Source organism: Tupaia chinensis, unplaced genomic scaffold, assembly GCF_000334495.1.
Source record: "Tupaia chinensis unplaced genomic scaffold, TupChi_1.0 Scaffold000237_1, whole genome shotgun sequence".
In the NCBI taxonomy this organism is placed as follows: domain Eukaryota; kingdom Metazoa; phylum Chordata; class Mammalia; order Scandentia; family Tupaiidae; genus Tupaia; species Tupaia belangeri.
The window spans coordinates 2409891-2430325 of NW_006159715.1; the positions used below are offsets into that span (position 1 = coordinate 2409891).

Sequence of the window (20435 nt, forward strand, 5' to 3'; positions counted from 1 at the left end):
GACGCATTTTAAGTCATCTAAGTCAGTTTTTCAGGGTATATTACCTACACCACCTATTTCTTATTATATGAAAGACAGCAATTTTTATGTCATGTGGTGCTATCACTGGACTTTTTCTCTAAGGCTACAAGCATCCAGTCACATAACCGCAGCTTAGTTACCCCATCCCTTCATCCTGTAACTGAGAATAGCTTACATTTACTTACGTATTCACTATTGCCAAACATTGTCAAAAGTGCCTTCCGTGTATTCCCTCATTTACTCCCCAGAGCCGCTTTATGAGCTCCCTTTATTAGCTCATTTTACTGAGGGCAGTAAGATCCAGAGAGGCCAAGTAACTTGCTCAAAGTCACACAACTCATAGAAGAAAGATTCACACCTAGCTGCGGAGCTCCTCCAGAAGTCCTGCTTTAACCACCATTCTACTTAGCTACAGGAAATTCAGTACTTCAGATTGTGAGATCCTTCCTTTAGGAATAATTGCTAAGTCAGTGTGACATGTGTCTTCCCTTTATTTTAAACCAATTGTATCTATATCTATAAGCTCGAACATCTGACCTCTTTAAGCATCTAAAATTTACATGGGTTGAGTCTGAGACACTTGGGTCTTATCCAGTCCTTGGTTATCCAAAGTAGTTTAAAGAGAGGCTCTGGGTCAGTCTCATAGCCTGGTTGTTAAGGAGCGAGATCTCCCACGGTGGACCACAGTTTGAGCCCCACCCCCAATGTTTGTACAAAACACAACAGGCAGGTGTGCGCACATGTCCAAAATCCCAACAGGATGGAGAAATGGGAAATAGATCATGGCATGACCACATTCCACTGTAGGGGCCTTTCTCCCTCTCCCCTCTCATTTCTCCTAACAACGTGCAAACTCCTCCTGGCAATTTTTAAAAGAGAGAGGTTCGAATATGACGGGAACTTCAAAAAGTTCGAGGAAAAACAAAACTAAAGTAGGAATATTATGTTGCAAAATATTTTCAAAATCCATGCATAGTTTGTTCATAATACCCATTATTCATGAACTTTTTTTTTTTTTGGAGAGATTTTCACTGTAGGGCACGTGCACTCGCCAGACAGACAGAGAGAGACATAGAGACAGAAAGCGAGAAATCACCCCCCAGGGGGGATGGTCACGCCGCAATCCCTTCTCCTCCATTCTCCTCTCGGGATCTTGGGCACGCACGCACACGCGCCTGACGTGAGTTTTAAGCCACCGGGTCCGGGATACGAACTGCGGTCGACTACGTGGGAGTCCAGCAACATAGCCATTACGCTAATTGCTGGTTCCCTCATGAACTTTTGAAAACTCACTTGTATAATGCATGCTGAGTGAAATATAAGACAACTTCATCTTTTTTTCTTTTCATTCATTACAGAACACATGCACATCAGTGAGAGAGAGTAAGAGAGAAAGAGAAAGTACCCGCCACAATGGGGCCTGTTCACACCACAATCCTTCCTCCTCCAACTCTCCATCTCATTGAGATCTGGGGCAAGGGCACCAGGCATGTTGCTGCCTGAGCTGGGATGCAAACCCCATTCTGCCAAGTGGGATCTAGCCTCCTCTATACAGTGCTCAACATCTATGCTAGAGGGCTGGCTCAACTTCCCCTTCTATGAATATAATTTTAGGAAAGAAATATAACCTTATCTTTGAATATACATGCTATGTTTATAGTAGGGTGTAAGCCAAGTCATTTGTTGGAGAACTGACACAATAGTTCAATTATTTATGGAACAACTAGTGGTCACTGACCTGTGTACATATATTCCATAGTGTATCCTGTCCACACCCTGCAAGGACAAAAGCTTTGTTCTGGTTTTGTATATGAGTAAATTTAGGCTCACAGAGTGTTGAGAAACTTGCCCAGGATGACACTGAGATTGGGCAGTGGAGGTGAGATTTCAAGCCATGTGCAGCCAGCTCTAGAGCCTGTGTCCTGTGGCTGACACCATGTGGCCTCACTGGGCACAAAGGTCTTTGTTTACAAGCCCCAGAAGTACTGCACGTGGGCACTGTCTTGCCTGTGCCAACTGGCTTCCACGCCCTTCCAGCTTCCCCTCATTTCAGTGCATTCTTCCTTGCTGAGCCTGGCAGGGCTCTTGGCTGCAAACAACAGAAATTCCTGTCGCTAGTTTAAGCAGAAAGAGATGTATTCAAGGATGTTAGTTGGGTGGTTCACAGAATTTCTGGGAAGGACCAAGAATCAAGCTCAGATATTACAGAGCCAGGACAAGAGCCAAACCATACCGTGAGATCGTTCTAGCAGAAAATTCATGCTGCCTCCTCTCACCGCTCAGTCCCCAGGAAGGGATGGAGAGCATGCCAGGTCTGTGCCCCACTTCCCCAGTACACATCAGAAGGCCTGGGTCACAGTGAGTGACCCTTAGCTCCTGTCACTCATTTCTACATTCAGGTAGTACTGGGTTACATCTGATTAATGAAAACAAGCTCTCATGCCTGTATGCTGCTTGCAATGGAATATGGGACTTGTGGTTTTAGCAGGTTTTCCATTCAATGGGGATTGAGTGAACTAATTTACAGTGTCCACTGCACTTAACTCACCCTGGTCCTAGCCCCAATGTTGGCTTCACCACCGGAAGGTTCAATGGTATTTTAGTGCATTCAGGCTACAAAATACCACCAACTGGGTGGATTAGAAATAACAAAAATAGGGGGGCCAACAGATGGTGTCATGGTTGTGTCACTGGACTCCCCATGGTCAACTGTGGTTGAAGTCCTAGATCATGCGTGTGTGCCCAAAATCCCAAAAGAAAAATGGTGTAGTCAGCCCCCCCGCCCCCACTGCCCCTGGAGAGTTGATATCTTGCTTTTGTTTCTCTGTCTCTCCAGCAAGTACATGTGCCCTGTAGCAAAAAATCTCTCTAAAGAAAAAAAAGAAATAACAAAAATAGGGACCAGCAGATAGTGTAATGGTTATATCGCTGGACTGCAGTTTGAGTCCTGAGTCTGATGACTTGAAACTCACACTGGGTGCAAGTACATGCCCAAAATTCTGAGAGAATGAAGGAGAAGGGATTGCTGTGTGGCTGTTCCCCCTGAGGGGTGATTTCTTGCTTTCTGTCTGTCTCTCTGTCTCTCTCTCTGTCTCTCCAGTGAGCACATGTGCCTTATAGCAAAAATCTCTCTCTCAAAAAAAAAAATATATATATAAGAAGAATGTATTTCTTACCAGGCAGGAGGCTGGGAAGTCTAAGATCAAGGCACAGGCAGATTCAGTGTCCAGTGAGGGTCTGCTTTTTGGTTCATAGCCTCCTTGCTATGTCGTCACATGATGGAAGGGGACAGACAGCTCTCTGGGGCCTCCTCTAAGGGCACCAATCCCAGTATTGAGAGCTCTGTCCTCATACTCCAGTCTCCTCCCCAAGTCCTCGCTTCCTAATATCTTGGAGGTTAGGATTTCAATATATGAATTTTACGAGAACATAAACACTGGGTAGCATTTGCGTCACCGTATCTAGTGCCCTGGTAGGCACAGCATGACGCTTATCTGCTCCTCTGAGTAGATCCAAACCCCGCAGTTCACACACAAGGAGATGCTCCCATTATGGTCTCCCACCCTGTAGCTGGTTTGACCCACGATGGGGCTAACTTGAGGGTTCCGCATGGAGAAACTTCTCAAAACAAACTCATTCTATGGAGATGTCTTGCTGGCGTGATGGCGTTTTCTGAAGTTATATTTTGTTTAGTAGAGGAAGCTTTCCTGAAGCCTGGTTGAAGTTGGAAGTCATATGGTAAGGAACATAATCTTCCACTTCCAAAAAGTGAAGGCTTTTTTATCCTCTGGATCCTACATCCTGAGCATGAGGATAACAAGTAACAAGTGAGTCAAAGTTTGTCATCTTTTTTCTTACTTTTTGTCAAAAACGTATCTCAGTATAGAGAGAGAGAGAGAGGGAGAAAGTAACTCCCAATGGGATGTGGCCACACCATAATCCCTTGTTTCTCTGAACTGTAAGGACTTTGGGTACATACATCTGACATGTTGTTCCAGCCACCAGAGCTGCAGTTTGAACAACAGTCATCCATGTGGGACGTGGCTCCCTTTGGACAGCGCTTACCTGCTAATATTTCTCTACAGACCTGGCCCTCCTCTCTCATTGTAAGAAAAACATTGTGTCCTCCTTTTACGCTTTGGGCTTCCAATTGTTTTGTTTTATGAAGGTTATTTATTACTTGTTCAGAAAGAAACATTTTAGATATTGTTATAGGGCATACTTGCTCCTGCTCGCTGGAGAGCAAGAAAAATGAGAAACTACCCCCTAGGAGATCTCTTCTCTTCTCCTCCATACACACACACACACTCACACACACACACACACACACACACACACATGTTGGGCATGTTTGCATGCCTCCGGGTCCAGGACTTAATTCACCACATAGTTGGCCAAGTGGGATCCAGCCGTCTAAACCTTCATGCTACCTGCCGGCCCCCTAAGAGAGTTTTCACATCACAGTCCACCCCAGTTTTAGCCCATATCATGGGCTTACATAGGTACTGACATACACAGGAAGCTCTCTAGATAGGAACTCGGAACCTTTCCCCCGTTGGTCCATTTGCATTATTGCTGTGTTATGCCGGACCCTTCGGTTGCTTTTGAGAATAGCATCCTAAGTAGGCACAAAGTCTGGAAACAATAAACTTACAGAAAATAGAAAGAGAAAGAAACGCAACCCCAAAATGTAGCCCATGGCTAGCAAATTCACTGCGGAATTTCAGGCTAATTTCATGAATACCTCTGATGAGTTACCTAGTCTGTAAAATTGGGGAGCGGGGGGAGTCTCAAACACTAAACTAGGAGTCATGATACATATTAAATGTTCAAACTCTGGGCACACCGTCTGGCGCATAATTTTATAACGTTAACTTCTTGAGAAACCACAATCCCACTGGGTAGGGCCATCTCCTCGTGGTTCTTACTGCCAAAGTGGGTTTCTGACTTCTTGGTTTGGTAATTGCGTGGGTAGTTGGCATCATCAGGTGGATAAGCAGATCAAAGTTTAAGTCATTCACAATTTGTAGGGGGGGTGAGGAGGGAAATCAACTGTTTAACACGCTTTGTTCACTGTGACTAGGGTTAAGCATTTACAAGATTCCAAATAAAGTCATCATGACGAATTTCAGTTTGCAGTTTTCTGGTTATCCTGAAGTCTTGATTTTTGCCAAGGGCTTGCAATATATGTATTAATTTTCCTTCAGGGTTCATTTAGCAGCAACAAGCAGAGGAACATTTGTATTTTAATTAGGTCATTCTTCCTCTTTCCCCCATCCCCATCTCCCTCCCTACCCCCATCTCCCTCCCTACCTCCATCTCCCTCCCTACCCCCACCCCCAGCATTCTCTCCCTGCTGCTGAGAGCTGGAGCCAGATGTCACTCCTTGCATCTTGGTGACAGGAATGTCATTGTCTCTAACTCTTCCGTGGCTACCAACCCAATTACAGAAAATGCCTTGGTGTACTTCTTTAAGACCACGTGATCCCACAACGCAAAAGCCAGGAAAATGCTCATTCCAATGGCACATCCCCACGCAGCTTCCAAACATTGAAAGCTTGGACTTTTAAAAATGAAAACAACTGGGAACCAGCAGTTAGCATAATGGCTATGTCACTGGACTCCCACATAGTCGACCGTGGTTCGCGTCCCGGACCCAGTGGCTTAGAACTCACGCCGGGCACATGTGCGTGCGTGCCCAAGATCCTGAGAGGAGAATGGAGAAGGGATTGCAGCATGACCATCCCCCCTGGGGGGGGTGATTTCTTGCTTTCCGTCTGTCTCTCTCTGTCTGTCTGGTGAGCGCACGTGCCATATAGCAAAAACCTCTTTTAAAAAATAATAAAAATGAAAACAACTAGCACCAAAAGTTTATTGCATTATCCTTCCCAGTGAGTCATAGTCAAGTTTTTGATTCTGATACAAGGACCTCATTTTGGAAAGGGAAATCGTGTGAGTAGATGGCGCATCTCAGGAGCAGCTTTGATACTTCCGGAGGACACGTGTAAATGTGAGAAAGGGAGACCCCATGAAACCCTGAGCCACTGCTAATGCTGTCATCTTAGATGAAGAAACTGAGGCAGCAATTCAGTGACGGTGGTGGGTTTTGTTTGAGCCGGAGTTCACTGGCTATGCCTTCCTCTGTATGCAGGACCGCTTTTAACACAGAATTGACACAGAAAGTTGGTGAAGCAAACCTGAATTCAGGCTAGCAGCCTCAGTGATTCTGACATGTGCTGGTAAGGGAGTGGGGGCAGCATGAAATATTTACAGGCCGCCTGGCAGGGATTCATATGTGCAGAGGTTAAGTTCAGCGAAATATAGGGCAGGAAGAAAGCCTTAGGTCATGAAAACGTACCTCGTTGTCCCTGAAGGAGAGGCAACATTTTGAAGATAAATTCCTGTTTCTTTTAATATAGGGGGGTCTTCTTCATGACTTTTCCCCTACAAATATGTTGGGTTTTTCAGAACTATTCATCCACACAAGGGATTATTGAGTACCGATGGCACCTGCCTCCTGTGGAAGGGAAGCATCTCTCACACTTAATAGCCCCAGGTTTTACAAAAAGGGCCTTCACAACATTTATAGAAAAACGTGTTTTTATAAAAATGTATATTACACAGCACATGGATTTCAAAAATTTTATGCACCCAAGTAAACTTGTACTTTAATTCCATTTCTCCATGCACTGTTTTGAAGACTTCTATTAGATTGCTGCTATCAAGTCTAGGCAAATGGCATGATAAACCTGTGTCACCTGCCCTTCTAGATCAGGTTTGACCTTGTGGCCTCCCCCTGGGTTTTGCTCATACTCCCAGTTAGTTAACCAAGTGTAGTCTTTTGGGGCTAGAGAGCATCCCCTAGAGGCACCGAGTCCTGAAGCCAGAGGTTTCCTCTCTTCCTTGCCACTCGTTCTCCGGACTCTTGGCCAAGAGGACCGTCTTTGTCTTGTATCCAGACATCTTAGTGCAGAAGCAGCCCAGCTCTCTAAGAAAGTCCTGCTCTGTCCCCAAGAGAAGGGCATTTTGTGTTTGGCTGAAATCTCCAAATGCTTATGAGTGCACCATTTGCTCTGTATACAAGTCAGGGAGTCTCAAAGACCCTGGGGCTGAGTGTGTAAGAGAAAGAGGATTCTGACTGTGTGTGTGTCTTTTTTTTTTTTTTCATTTTGTCTCAATGCTTATCCTGTGTAGAGACAAATATTCTCCTCATGTTTGTGAAAAATAGATTAAAGGGGGCCAGGGGCTCGCAGATGGGTCAATGAGCACTTGCCCCCCTCTCTGAGTCCGGTCCTGTTCCCATCGTGTCATTGGGGACTATTGCCTTTGTACCATGCACCTTCAGACCCGATCTCTGTTCAGAAGCCTTTATTCAGAGCCTTTTGTTTTTAAGGAGAATTTATTGGAGCTTGATTTGGCAGGGGCTGTGGTTGGTGGGCGGGGAGAGGGAGATGTGAGGTATGGGGCCCCTCACATGCTCCTACTGGGTGAAAATGCTCATGAATTCTAAAGACTGAATCCAGGAGAGGCGAACAACTGTCCCAGGTTTTATAATGTTCAAATGGATTTTTCCATATTGTTTTTATTTCTCTTTTCCTGGGCATTTTCTAGATGCAGAGCACTACCTTTACAAAATAAGAGGCCTGTGATGTCAGTCCACCCTAGAGCTGGGTGTTGGTGTCTGTGTGACCCTGCTCAGGACAGATCTGTTTCCCTGGTGTTGATTAGAGACTATTGGCTATGCCTAAGAGTTGGCCAGTTGCAATTGTGTGGAACAGGCTCAGCCTTCTTAGGAAGAGTGCCTTTGTGTGTCCTCAGCCAGGTGTCAAGGCCTGATTTCTACTCCCACTGGGCCCCTGATTGCCCAATTCAGTAAGAGGCGAATGAGTGCACTGTCCATATCTTGTTGCCCCATACCCGGAAGACCAGCTATCCCAACTCAGCAAACGAGACCATGTGAGCTAGGCGTGGTATTCTTGTCTTCTGACACCCTCTAATCCTAATTCAAGTGCATCTATTTTTAGACTGGGCTTGCCCTGATTTGAGTATCACTTTAGCAAGATTGTGACCTGCACGTGTACAGTTGTTTTCTTCAAGGATCCCTGGGTAGTCACTGATTCTAACTCTTTGAAGCTCTTGTAATCTGCAAAATACTAATGCCAAATTCATTCGCCTAGCTTTCAGGGGCAAGAGCATTTCTTTTAGTTAGAGATAACACTTAGCATCCCGGTATCTGAGGGAGAAAGGGGGCCACAGATCTGAGAGGGGCAGTTTGCTCAAGTGTGAAGCAGGCTCAAGGTGTGAGCCTCATACTACATCTTATAAGCGTTTCCTGAGGGTCTTGTACTCCTTGTCTCCATGGCGGCCCATTTGTATAACTATTCAGAAACTCCACATGACGGAGTGGAAGGAGAGAGGTTGGTGAAGGTGAGCACTGGCACTTGGACCAGTGTGGGGACTTAGCAGCTTGCCATGGAGGATGGAGGAAGCCAGGTGGAGCTGGCAAGGAAGACAGGGTCAGCCACTCAAAGGATGTGGTGGCCAGGGTCAGGTCTTTGCATCAGATCCAGAAAAACCCTAGAAGCTACAGGATTGGGACTATTATTACACCTGACACCTGCCAGGTGAGAAGGTTGTAAATTTGTGGCCAGGGAGAACTAAGAAGGAAATAACAATAGAGTCTCTGGGCCAGCAGGTGGAATAGTGGTTAAAGCACTGGACTCCCACATGGCTAACCACGCTTCAAGTCCCAGACCTGGTAGCTTGAAATTCATACTGGGTATATGTGCATGCATGCCCAAAGTCCTGGGAGGATGGAGGAAGCCAGGTGGAGCTGGCAAGGAAGACAGGGTCAGCCACTCAAAGGATGTGGTGGCCAGGGTCAGGTCTTTGCATCAGATCCAGAAAAACCCTAGAAGCTACAGGATTGGGACTATTATTACACCTGACACCTGCCAGGTGAGAAGGTTGTAAATTTGTGGCCAGGGAGAACTAAGAAGGAAATAACAATAGAGTCTCTGGGCCAGCAGGTGGAATAGTGGTTAAAGCACTGGACTCCCACATGGCTAACCACGCTTCAAGTCCCAGACCTGGTAGCTTGAAATTCATACTGGGTATATGTGCATGCATGCCCAAAGTCCTGAGAGGAGAATAGAGGAGCAGGAATTGCAGTGTGGCCAGTCCCCCACCCCTTCCAGGGGGTGATTTCTTTCTCTCTCTTTACCTCTCTGGCAAGGATAAGCAGCCCATAGCAAAAAAATCTCACTCCCCCCCCCCCAAAAAAAGGTCTCCTTCATCTAGAGGATGTATTTAAAAAAGAAATTCTCGATGGATTTCTCAGTTCAGAGTGGAAGTGCCCAGAAGGCTGGGTGTGTCTTGGGGGAAAGGAAAGGCACCAAGCCAGGCACTGGCACATTCAGATGGAAATATTACCTCCCTGCATGTTATGTGGCACCAACAGAGGGATACTGGGATGAGAGTGAGGTGGAGAAAGAACTATCTGGAAATCCCTCCTGGGCATCATTCTGGGTACTGCCGAACTTTCCCCCAAGGTACCTATAGTCAGCACACAGGACAGAGACTGATGCCCATGGTCCTTCTGGGGCTCCAGCTCCCTCAAGAATAACATTTTTATTTAAATAGCTTAACTAGTCATGCACGTCCAGGGTTCTCCACTGATTTTTAGAGTAGCCTTAGTCATTATGCCTCTTTTTTTCTTCTGCTTCTTTTTTTCTTCTACTTCTTCATCAGCAAAGAACTAAATTAAGACCTGGCTCATCCTAACTAGGGAATAATTGGGAAAATAAAAACTATGAAGCATGTGGTGCTTTCAAGAAGAGAAGCACAGTCCCCTTCCAAGTGGGAGCCCTGGTCTTGTGGCTGCTAGGGGCACTCACCTGGAGAAGACCAGGATGTTTTGTCTAGCTTTTCCAGGAAAATCTTGGGTGGCATGATGTTCCCTGTTTCCTCTTCTCGTCAAGTCACCAGTGGCCTGATTGGAGTTGGCAGCCCCTCGGGAACCGCCCAGTGCTGACTTCTGAGTCTTTTAACACCGCTGTTCACTGAGCACTCTGTTTTCATTTCCGAGTTTCCCCTTTGTCACTTTCAATTAAGCCAGGGACTTTTGGAACCAGGGCAAGCCATGCATAATTTGGTTAGCGATGTAAATAAGCCAAAACAGTGGAGAGGAAACTCGAGTGTGAACAAATAGAGGTGGAACGGGTAGGTTTTGCTTATGTACTCACTGCACTTTTGCAGATAAGGCAAGGGAGGCTTAGAAATATTTGCTTATTGTTCACATACGGTCACCTTGCTGAAAGCTCACTTTTTTTTTTTTTTTTTTTGGAGCAGTTCTAAGTTCACAGCAAAATTGAACACAAGATATGGAGATTTACTGTGTATCTCTTTCCCCTCATTCGCACAACTGCCCACGTCATTAACCTCCTTACCAGAGTGGTACATTTTTACGGTTAACGAACCTACCCAAAGACATCATTATCACCCAAATTCCATGGTTTCCATTAGGGTTCACTCTTGGTATTGTACGTTCTATGGGTTTAGACAAATGTATAGTGACGCGCGTCTGTCATCAGAGAATCATACAGAGCAGTTTCACCGCCCTAAAATCCTCTGTGCTGCCTATTTTCCCTTCCCTCCCCACTCGCCTCTGTAATTGCTGACCTTTTTACTGTCTCTGTGGTTTTGTCTTTTCCAGAACGTTGCGTAGTTGGAATCATACAGTATATGGCTTTCTCAGATTTAGTTTCTTTCTCTTGACACTCCCTCCATGTCTTTTCATGGCTCGATGGTTCATTTCTCTTCAGTGCTGCATACTACTCCACTATTTGCAGTTGCCACTGTTTACCCATTCACCTACTGAGGAATGTCTCGGTTGCTTCCACATTTTGGCAGTTATGAATAAAGCTGCTACAAACATCCCTGTGTTCACTCTCTTTATAATATGCTATTCCCTCAGAGTTTTTGTAAAGGACTCTTAGATCCTCTGTGACAAGTGGGACGAGGGTCTTATTGGAGTCAGATGGTGTTGCAGTGGTAAAATACAATGCTCTGCAAAGCAGTTCCACATGAGAAGACTCCAGTTCAAGCAGGAAACCTCCCCAAGTACACCATTCACATGCTTGCCCGTGGTCCAGGGCTGGTTCAAGGCTGGAGTGGGTGCAACGCCAAGACCCTATAGGGGTACTATCTTCTATCACTCTGTCTCTCTTCATTGAAGAAATGAACTTAAGGGGGCAGGGGAAGCCTGGTGGCAGAGAAGAAAGAATATAGGATATGGAACCAGACAGATCTGATTTGATTGAGATGTTAGCTCCCATGTTCCCCTTGTGACTTAAATTTCTCAGTATCTTCTGTTGTCAACCTACAGTGCCCTGTGAAACATCTAGCCCCCCATCAGCACTCTGAAATCTGTGTGTGAACTCTGCACAAATAGTTGTACTTTTTTTCCCCTTTTTTTTTTTTTTGAGAGGTTTTTGCTATAGGGCGCATGCACTCGCCAGACAGACAGACAGAGACAGAAAGACAGAAAGTGAGAAATCACCCCCCAGGAGGGATGGCCACACCACAGTCCCTTCTCCTCCATTCTCCTCTCAGGATCTTGGGCACACATACACACACGCCCAGTGTGAGTTTAAGCCACCAGGTCCAAGACTCAAACCGTGGTTGACTACATGGGAGTCCAGCGACATAGCCATTATGCCAACTGCTGGTCCCATAGTTGCTCTTTTTGAAGCCCTTGGTGCCAATTTATTTTCTTTAGGATCTGTTATTTTGCTACTTATGTTATGAAGTCTCTTTGCAAACTTTTTTATACATAGTGAAAATCGAGGCTTTAGCTGGTCAGCATTAGGAGGCCCCAACCTTCCCAGATGAGAGGCTTTTCCCTGGTGCCCACCCTCCTCCAAGGCACCAGAAGTACAGAAGTTTCAGGGCTTGGCAGCTGTCCAGACTGCCAGATTTTGCATTGTTACAGGCCAGGCAAGCACATTCTTGTGTCTTTTGTTTTTTAAACTGTTTTAGATAAAGTTTTAAGACCTGGAAGCCACTATTGCCTGATTCTCATGAGAAATCTCCTCCAATTATTTAGAGAAATTCTTCTTGTGGGAAAAACAGAGGAAACAAGTAACTGATTGTTAGGAGGCTCAGAGAAAGAACTTTCCATATATGACCCAACTTCCTCGCCAATGTTTCTGAAAGCTGTGGCTTTATGAATTGAGTTCCTAGCACCACAGAACCATACGTGATTCTGAGAGAAGATTCTTCGTGGTAAGGATGAGAAATACCTTGAACGTACAGCTCTGAGCCCAAACATGTCACTGGGCGTAATGTGGTTTTTGATAGATTTCTTCCTCCGAGGGCTTTCCTCCACCCTTCCCCACTTGAAGAAGACTAATCATTTTTAATCATAATGGAGACTTGGTAAGCTTAGGAAACTGTGTATTTTGCCTTTTTTTATTTATATAAGAGGAATTATTTTGAGATCTGTAGATTACAGACTGGATACAGTAAAACTTTAAAACTCGGAGCTCCACTGGGAACTAAATGTTGCCATTGTTAGGCTTACAGAAGGGTTGAAGAGACAGAGGGAAGGGCTTGACTGGCCACAGAAACAGCTCTGAAAAAAGCACATTCCTACTTCATAAATATTTCACCAACCTTCTTCTTCTTAGTTTATTTTTATTTCTTTCATGAGAGAGAGAGACACCACCACCTAGCCCCTCACCGCCCTTCTGAAACACACGTGCAGCTGAGTCACATTGTGTGGAGTGTTCATTGACTGTACACTGCTCTGTGCAGGGATCTGAAGAAGCGTGACATTGGGGACTGCCATGGACCACTCTAGCACAGTGGCTAGTTACAAGATCCAGGTTTGCTCTCCTATTGAATGGGAATGGCACCCAGAACTCTGTCTCTTGCTTCTGAACTATCTTGTGAGCGCCTGCGTAGTCTCACTGCATGTCAGCTGTAAGGCACTCAGTGTAGGCAGCACGGGGTCGACATCCTCACCACTCCACATTTCTGAAACCACATGAGTGCCAACACTTCCACTATTTGACAATGTCGATATGGTGAAAATGAAACAAAAGGGTTGGAGTGCCACTGTGGCCTTTGCTGGGGTTTGCCCAGTTCAGGTTCTCTGAGTGGCACGGGCAGCTGTCCAATCCCAGGCCTGGCTGGCAGGAGCCCTTTCCAGAATGCCTGCTCAGTAAGCCTGCCATGTGGCATGTTCCACTCGCTACGAGGGCGCCAAGTCAGGAGGGGTGTGCCAGAATGCAGGGGTCTTCAGGTGTGCCAACTGTGAGCAGGAGCCCACTTTCCTTTGTCTATGAGGGGCACCGTGGGAAATGTCAAATATGGGTCATATAAGATAAGACCAACTTCCTCTGACAAATTGCCCTGATTCCCCTCCCCATGGCGACGTCTTCCTGTGGAAATCCTGGAGCCTTTCCTGCCTTCATTCATTGCTTCTCATTTCATGTGTGTCACTTTGCAGTGGCGGGAATCTTTTCATGGGGTTAGCTGCACAGCACACGGTCTTAAAGGAGACTCTTATTTGTCTGGTTTTAATCTTGAGAAGTAACCAATCTCGGGGACAACAGGAGCATACAGGAACTATGGGAAAGTATCTGCCATGATACTTACAAAAATTGACTTGAAAGCTCCCAGGGCCTTGAGGAGCATGAAAGAGAATTCTCAAGCTGAAGGTGGCTGTGACATTGACTCAGAAAATTACTTGTTCCCCCTGCCCAGCTGCGTGTGAGTTATCACCAATTCTCAGAGCTTGTTCCTAGGAGTCTTCAGATCTCTGGTCAGATTCCTGAGAGTGAGTTCAAGTCCTGGTGGGCCTGGATTTAGTTTCCAAAACCCAGTCTGTCTCTATTTCTATGAAGAAAGAAGTTATTCCCTATTCAAAAGAGTGATTTGGACTGATAAGCCAGACCAGAAAAGAGGGACTGAGCGATTATCTGTTAACTAAGATGAAGGCTGGTGGTCTAACCAGTTTTTCCTTTGCTAGGAGCCAAGAAGGTGAAAATGCCTTGAAGTGGAGCTTGGGGCCAGTGTTCTCTGTTGGAATATGTCAGATATGTGTTTATAGGTCATAAAGACTTTCTGCTCTTCTCAATGTAGATGCTCTTTACCTGAAAGTATGTCATCCTTGCTTATCTTTTTGGATTGACTGCCCTAATCCTTATTAATGGACCTTAATTCTGAAAAGCTGGCCTGGGAACCCAATGGCCCTAAGAGAACTACTCCTGGACTCGAGGCCATGGGGCACATTGATGTGTGTCTCCTCTCCAATTACAGTCCTTGACCATTGTGTAACCCTTATTGCTTCCCCCATTTTTACCCCAAGGGGCTCCTTACTGATAACCACTGGGCAATTTCAGTGCACCTATGTGGAGACAAAAGATAAGGATATGTGAGGAGAGAGAACAGCTCTTTCCTTGAGAGGTAGAGATTAGGTATGGAGAGCTAGGACTTTTCTGCTACAAAGAGAAGGTTAAACTAAGCACTCTACCAGCAGGAGAACATTTAAGTATTTCTCAAAGCTTTTAAAGCATAGGGAACCAGCAGTTAGCGTAATGGCTATGTCGCTGGACTCCCAAGTAGTCGACCGCAGTTCACGTCCCAGACCCAGTGGCTTAAAACTCACGCCGGGCGCGTGTGCGTGTGTGCCCAAGATCCCAAGAGGAGAATGGAGGAGAAGGGATTGCGGCATGACCATCCCCCCTGGGGGGTGATTTCTCGCTTTCTGTCTCTGTCTCTCTCTGTCTGTCTGGCGAGCGCATGCGCCCTATAGAAAATAAAAAACTCTCAAAAAAAAACGTTTTTAAAGCATATAGTCCATGAATATTCATAAATTATACCAAAAAAGGTGAGGGTTAGAACTGTTGGATAAATTAATATTTGGGGACTGGCCCCCCATTGTAGTGGTTAAGCTCTATGTGGAGGGAGCCACACCCACATGGCCAACCATGGTTTGAATCTCAGACTTGGGTGTATGTATACATGCCCAGGATCCTGATGGGAAGGAGGAATGGAGGAAAAGGGATCGTAGTGGAACCAGGACTCACTGGAGGGAACTTTTTATGTCTTGACTTCTCTGTTTCTTTCATCAGGTATGCACACATGCTGTCTGGCATTACAAAACAATGTTTTTAAGAAAATAAAGAAGACATGGACTTTAAAGGAAGGGTTAATTAGAAATACTTCTCAAACTTACTTGACCATGAAGCCCTTCTTCCATAGAACATTTCCCCAAGATAGAGTACATTTTGGAAAAACTAGATTAATATTACTAGAAAAATATAAAGAAAGACACCTTCAGGGACCAGTAGATGGTGTAATGGTTACATCACTGGACTCCTACATAGTCAACCATGTTTGAAGTACTAGACCCAGCATCTTAAGCTCGCAACTGGTGCATATGCATGTGTGCCCAAAATCTTGAGATTTGGGAGAAGGGATTGTGGCGTGGCCATCACCCCGAAGGTGATTTCTCGCCTTCTCTCTTTCTGTCTCTCCAGTGAGTGCATGCACCTTAGTAACAAAAATCTATAAATAAATAAATAAATAAATAAAAACTTGAAAAGAAAATTTGAAAGGACAATAAAACTGTATTAAGGATCTGAGATGAGGAGATTTTTGTCCTATTTTCCCATTTATTTACTAGAGCTTAGGAATATGCTGAGCTGCAGAGGGAAATATAAGAGAGAGCTTTCAATAATTATCGATCCTACATTCCCAATATAATAAATACCAAAAAGGAAAACAATCCCCCACGCCTCAGAAGCCTCGTAGAAGCTACAAATATGTCCACTTGCTGTGTCGTTCAGCTCAGTGCTTTTGGAAGTTTGAACCTGAATTCTTTAGAAAGCTATGTCAGCTCCAATTCCAACATCCCTTATTGCTTTTGCATAATCTACTTCTCTCTTACTCATTTAATTCTTGCATCCTGTCAATATTTATGCTTGCAGCCCCCAGAGTAGGAAATAGACATGGTAGTAATAAATAAAATATAATATAACATTCTAAGAACCCATATGGTACATGCTTTAGGTAATCCTTTGTTGTGGGGGACAGAGGAGAGTGGTTGCCTTGTATGTCGTCAGATGTTTTCATCTCTACCAAGTGCTAGTCACAGCCCCTGACACATCCCAGTTGTGACAACTAAAAATGTCTGCAGACATTGCTAACTGTCTCCTGCAGAGTAAAGCCTTCCCCAGCTGAGAACCTACACCACATGTGAAAGCATAGATCCTGCGCATGAAGAAGAGCAGCAGCCAATGGTCTACACATAGGCTTTGTGATACGGGCCTCAGATCTAGTTCAAGAATGGTCTTAGATACTGTGTCAAAGTGTTTAGGCTTTATCTTTGGGTGATGGGAAATTCCTGGAGCATCTCAACCAGATCATATGTATTTGCTGTTGGACACCTTGGGGCTGGGGAAGGGGAGATAAATTAGAGTAGACAACTGAGGAAGTAAAATTAATTCAGAGTCCAGGTCCTAAAACTCAACAAAATACAGGCACGGGGACAAGTGAGAGAGATTTAAGAAACAGAGCTGACAGGCCCCTCATTCAAGTGAGGGGGGAAGAAGAGTCTAGGATGACTTATTTTTGATTAGGTGAATGGGGATTGCATTAATTTAAAGAGGAAGGAACCTATTTGAGGAAGAGCATAATGGGTTTTATTTTAGAGCACACTAAGTTCAAGGCACTTTGTAGGATGTCCTGCCAGAGCTGGGCAGGAGGCAGGCAGAAGTCTGGGTCTGAAGAAGGAGTTTGAGGAGTTGGTGGCTCTCACTTGGTTATAACTATGCAAGTAGAAGGGATAACCCGGGAAACAGGAAAGAGAGAGGAAAACGCTGGTGGCCCTTCAGGTCCTATCCTGGACTGGCAGGAGGGAGGAGGCCGAGAGATGCGGGCAGCTCTGTCCACCAGAGGCTTGTAGTCCAATTGAAAAGACTTGAGAGCTAAGACACATCTGAATACAATTAAAAACCCAAAAGCATGATGGCATCAGCATATGCTGCCAGACGTCAGTGAAGCAAAGGGTATGTAGACTCCAAGAGAGCTTCATGGAGGAAAGGGGCAGGCTGCAGCTGCTTGAGCTCCACTCCCGCAGGGGAGGTTTTGAACCTTCTGCATTGAGGGCGGTAGTTGAAAGAGAGCAGCTTCTCTGAATCTATAGGCCAGGGCTCTCCCTGCTTGCACAATCTGTAGGGTGGTTCTGTCAGTGTTGACAGTATCCTCTCCCATCACAGGCCAGGAAGACAAACAGCACCTAGCTTACACGACGTTCTGTGAGCTAATTTTGACTAAGGGATGGGAAAGGGAAAAAAACTTGAGTGTTTCCTATTGTTTTCAGGGTCATTTATGAATTTTATTTTATGGCAAGTGATAGTCTTTTCATTTTGAGACTTCAGTAATAAAGAACACGACAGCCATAGAACTGGCCAGTGGGAAATTACAAAGACAATTCAGGCTCCATTGTCTTTTAAAAATATATCCAAAATATAAAAGTCATCATTCTTTTTTTTTTTTTTTTGAGAGGTTTTTGCTACATGCACTCACCAGAGAGACAGAGAGACAGAAAGTAAGAAATCATCCCGCAGCCGGGATGGCCATGCCACAATCCCTTCTCCTCCATTCTCCTCTCTGGATCTTGGGCACATCTGCACACACCCCCAGCATGAGTTTAAGCCACCGGGTCTGGGACTCAAACTGTGGTCAACTACATGGGAGTCCAACAACATAGCCATTACACCAACCGCTGGTCCCCATTTCAACCATTTTTAAGTTTATTGAGTTGTTGGAAAAGTCACAATGCATTTTTGCATAGAAAAACATAGGAATGTCATGACTTTTCTGACGAGCTAATGTTAATGGTTTCATGTCATCAAGCACGTTCACATAGTAGGGTAACCATCACCGCCATCCATTCAGAACGTTTTTCAGTAACTGTTAAATGATAACTCTCCATGGCCTGTCTCCCCCAACTCTTGGCAACTGCCATTCTGTTTTGTCCCTATGAATTTGATTCGTATATTTCATAAGTAAAGGCATATAGTGTTTGTCTTTTGTGACTGGCTTATTGCTCTCGGCATGTTGTCTCCTCAAAGCTCATCCATGTTGTAGCATGCGTCAGAATCTCTTTCCTTTTTACAGCCAGATAGTATTCCATTGTATGTTTATGCTACATTTTTTTCATCTATTCATCCATCATTGGACACATGGGTTGCTTCTACCCTTCGGCTATTGTGAATAGTGCTCCTCTGAACATGGGTACAAATATCTGTTCTGATTCTTTTGGATACATGCCCAGAAGTGTCCATTGGCTTCTGTGACATTGTGTTCCCCGTATCTGGGGGGGGGGATTGTTAGAGTCACTCCCTAACTTCCTACCCTTCTGGAGCTTCCCTTGTTGCCTTTCTGCTTTTGTTTATGGGGGAGTCTTAGGTCTGTCTCTAGGCCAGTCCTTGGGACCAGCTGAGCCCCTACCTGTAGTTCTTGTCTCTGAAATCCACACCTTGTCCACCCAGCCTCGTACTAGAATTAGAATCAGGAAGATCTGTGTTCTAACCTCAGTACTTCTGTTAATGTGCCCTGTAATGTTGGCAAGTTTTTTCATGCTCTGTGGGTCTCTGCTTCCATATCCACACAATGAGAAAGTGGAACTAAGTGATCTTCAAGGTCCCTCTTAATGACACTAAGAGTGAAGGCCACTATGGTCTCCTAAGTCCAGGAGCCAAGTCAGGCAAGAAGAAGGCAGAGCTCAGACTCTTGCCATGGGCAGTTTGGCCAGAAATTCATCTTTCCAGAAGCCTTGTGAGGTTAGCTAGTTTGTATACTTGCTGTGTTCTAGCACATGCTACGTGGCTAGTTTTGTGAGCAAATGTAGGAGCAATTCCCCTTAAAGCAAAACTCTGTTATATATTATCCACCCTTTCCTGAGAGAATGGGACAAAAAGAAGTGGAATAACTGGTTTTACCATAGATTTTTGGCAGATGTCACAAACTAATACTGGAAAGACAATTCTATAGGCAAATTTTCTCTCTCATTAGGACTAGAATTTGGTAATGGGCCAAGAAGATTTTAACCCTCTTTTCTCCCACTTAAAAAAATTGTTTATGTAAGAGCAGACTCCCTTATCTTTTGCTTAAGCTCAGAACAAGAGTCTATCGTGCCTAAGTAGGACAGTAAGTCCCAGAAAGTCTCCCCATCGTCTGTGTTCAGGCCTCCTGACTACATGTGAATATGTGCACTGAGATTTCCTGTTTGGATTTGGAGACTAACTACTAATCCTCCTGTCAGTTCTCTCTGCCCCACTAGTAAAAACGTTTATGCCAGGGCCAGCAGGTGGTTGGTGGTTAAGGTGCAGAACCCCTCAGATGAGCAACTGAGGTTCGAGTCCCAGATCAGGCAGCTCAGACACACACATGCCCTCTAGCAAATTTAAAGCAAATTTTTAAAGAAAAGTATATAGGGACCATCAGGTGGCATAATGGTTACATCACTGGACTCCCACAACTACAAATTCAAGTCCTGGACCCAGGAGCTTAAAACTCATGCCAGGCACATGTGTGTGCATGCCCAAGATCCTGAGAGGAGAATGAAAGATACGGGATTGCAGCGTGGCTATTCCCTGGGAGGGGGGGGGGGGGGGATTGCTGTCTCTCTGTCTCTCTGTCTTTCTGGTGAGTACAGGCACCCTATAGCAAAAATCTCTCTTTAAAAAAAAAATAAGTATATACTAGTGAACACATGCTTCTCCGTCTCATCTATAAGAGGTGGATCACCTGTTTTGGTTTTGTTTTTTCCAAGGATATTGTGGTAGGATATTAGGATAACTGTTGGGTTGTCGGGAAAGTCATGACACATTTTTTCTTAAGTCACGATGTAGTTTTGGATCACCTGTTTTGGTTTTGTTTTTTCCAAGGATATTGTGGTAGGATATTAGGATAACTGTTGGGTTGTCGGGAAAGTCATGACGCATTCTTTTCTGTAGTTTTGAATGTTTTTCTTTTTTATTTTTCCTTTGGTTTTTAATTATCTTAAGTCTTATGATGGCACAATTTATCAATCTATGCTGATGGTATATCTCCTTTACTTTAATCCTTCTAATAAGGATTGGTAATCGGCAAAAGCACCATTACCAATCACACACATACAGTAGTTGTTCAGTTTCTCTGTGGTTTTGAACAGTTGCCCAACAATCCTGAAATGTAACTTAGTCTGACTTAGACAATAGAATTCAAAGGTATTATTAAATATGCTACTAAATCTTGTCACAGTGACTTTTAAAAGCGTCTGACCTGACAAATCATTTTTAAATATGTAAAGTGTTACATATTCTTTATTTGATAGTATACATAAACCACACTAAAAT

The 20435-nt window shown here is 44.6% G+C and overlaps 1 protein-coding gene across 1 annotated transcript in view; it reads left to right on the plus strand.

Annotated features, from left to right (window-relative positions):
• PDZD2 (PDZ domain containing 2) overlaps nucleotides 1-20435 on the plus strand; it is a 411484-nt gene that overhangs the window by 209940 nt on the left and 181109 nt on the right.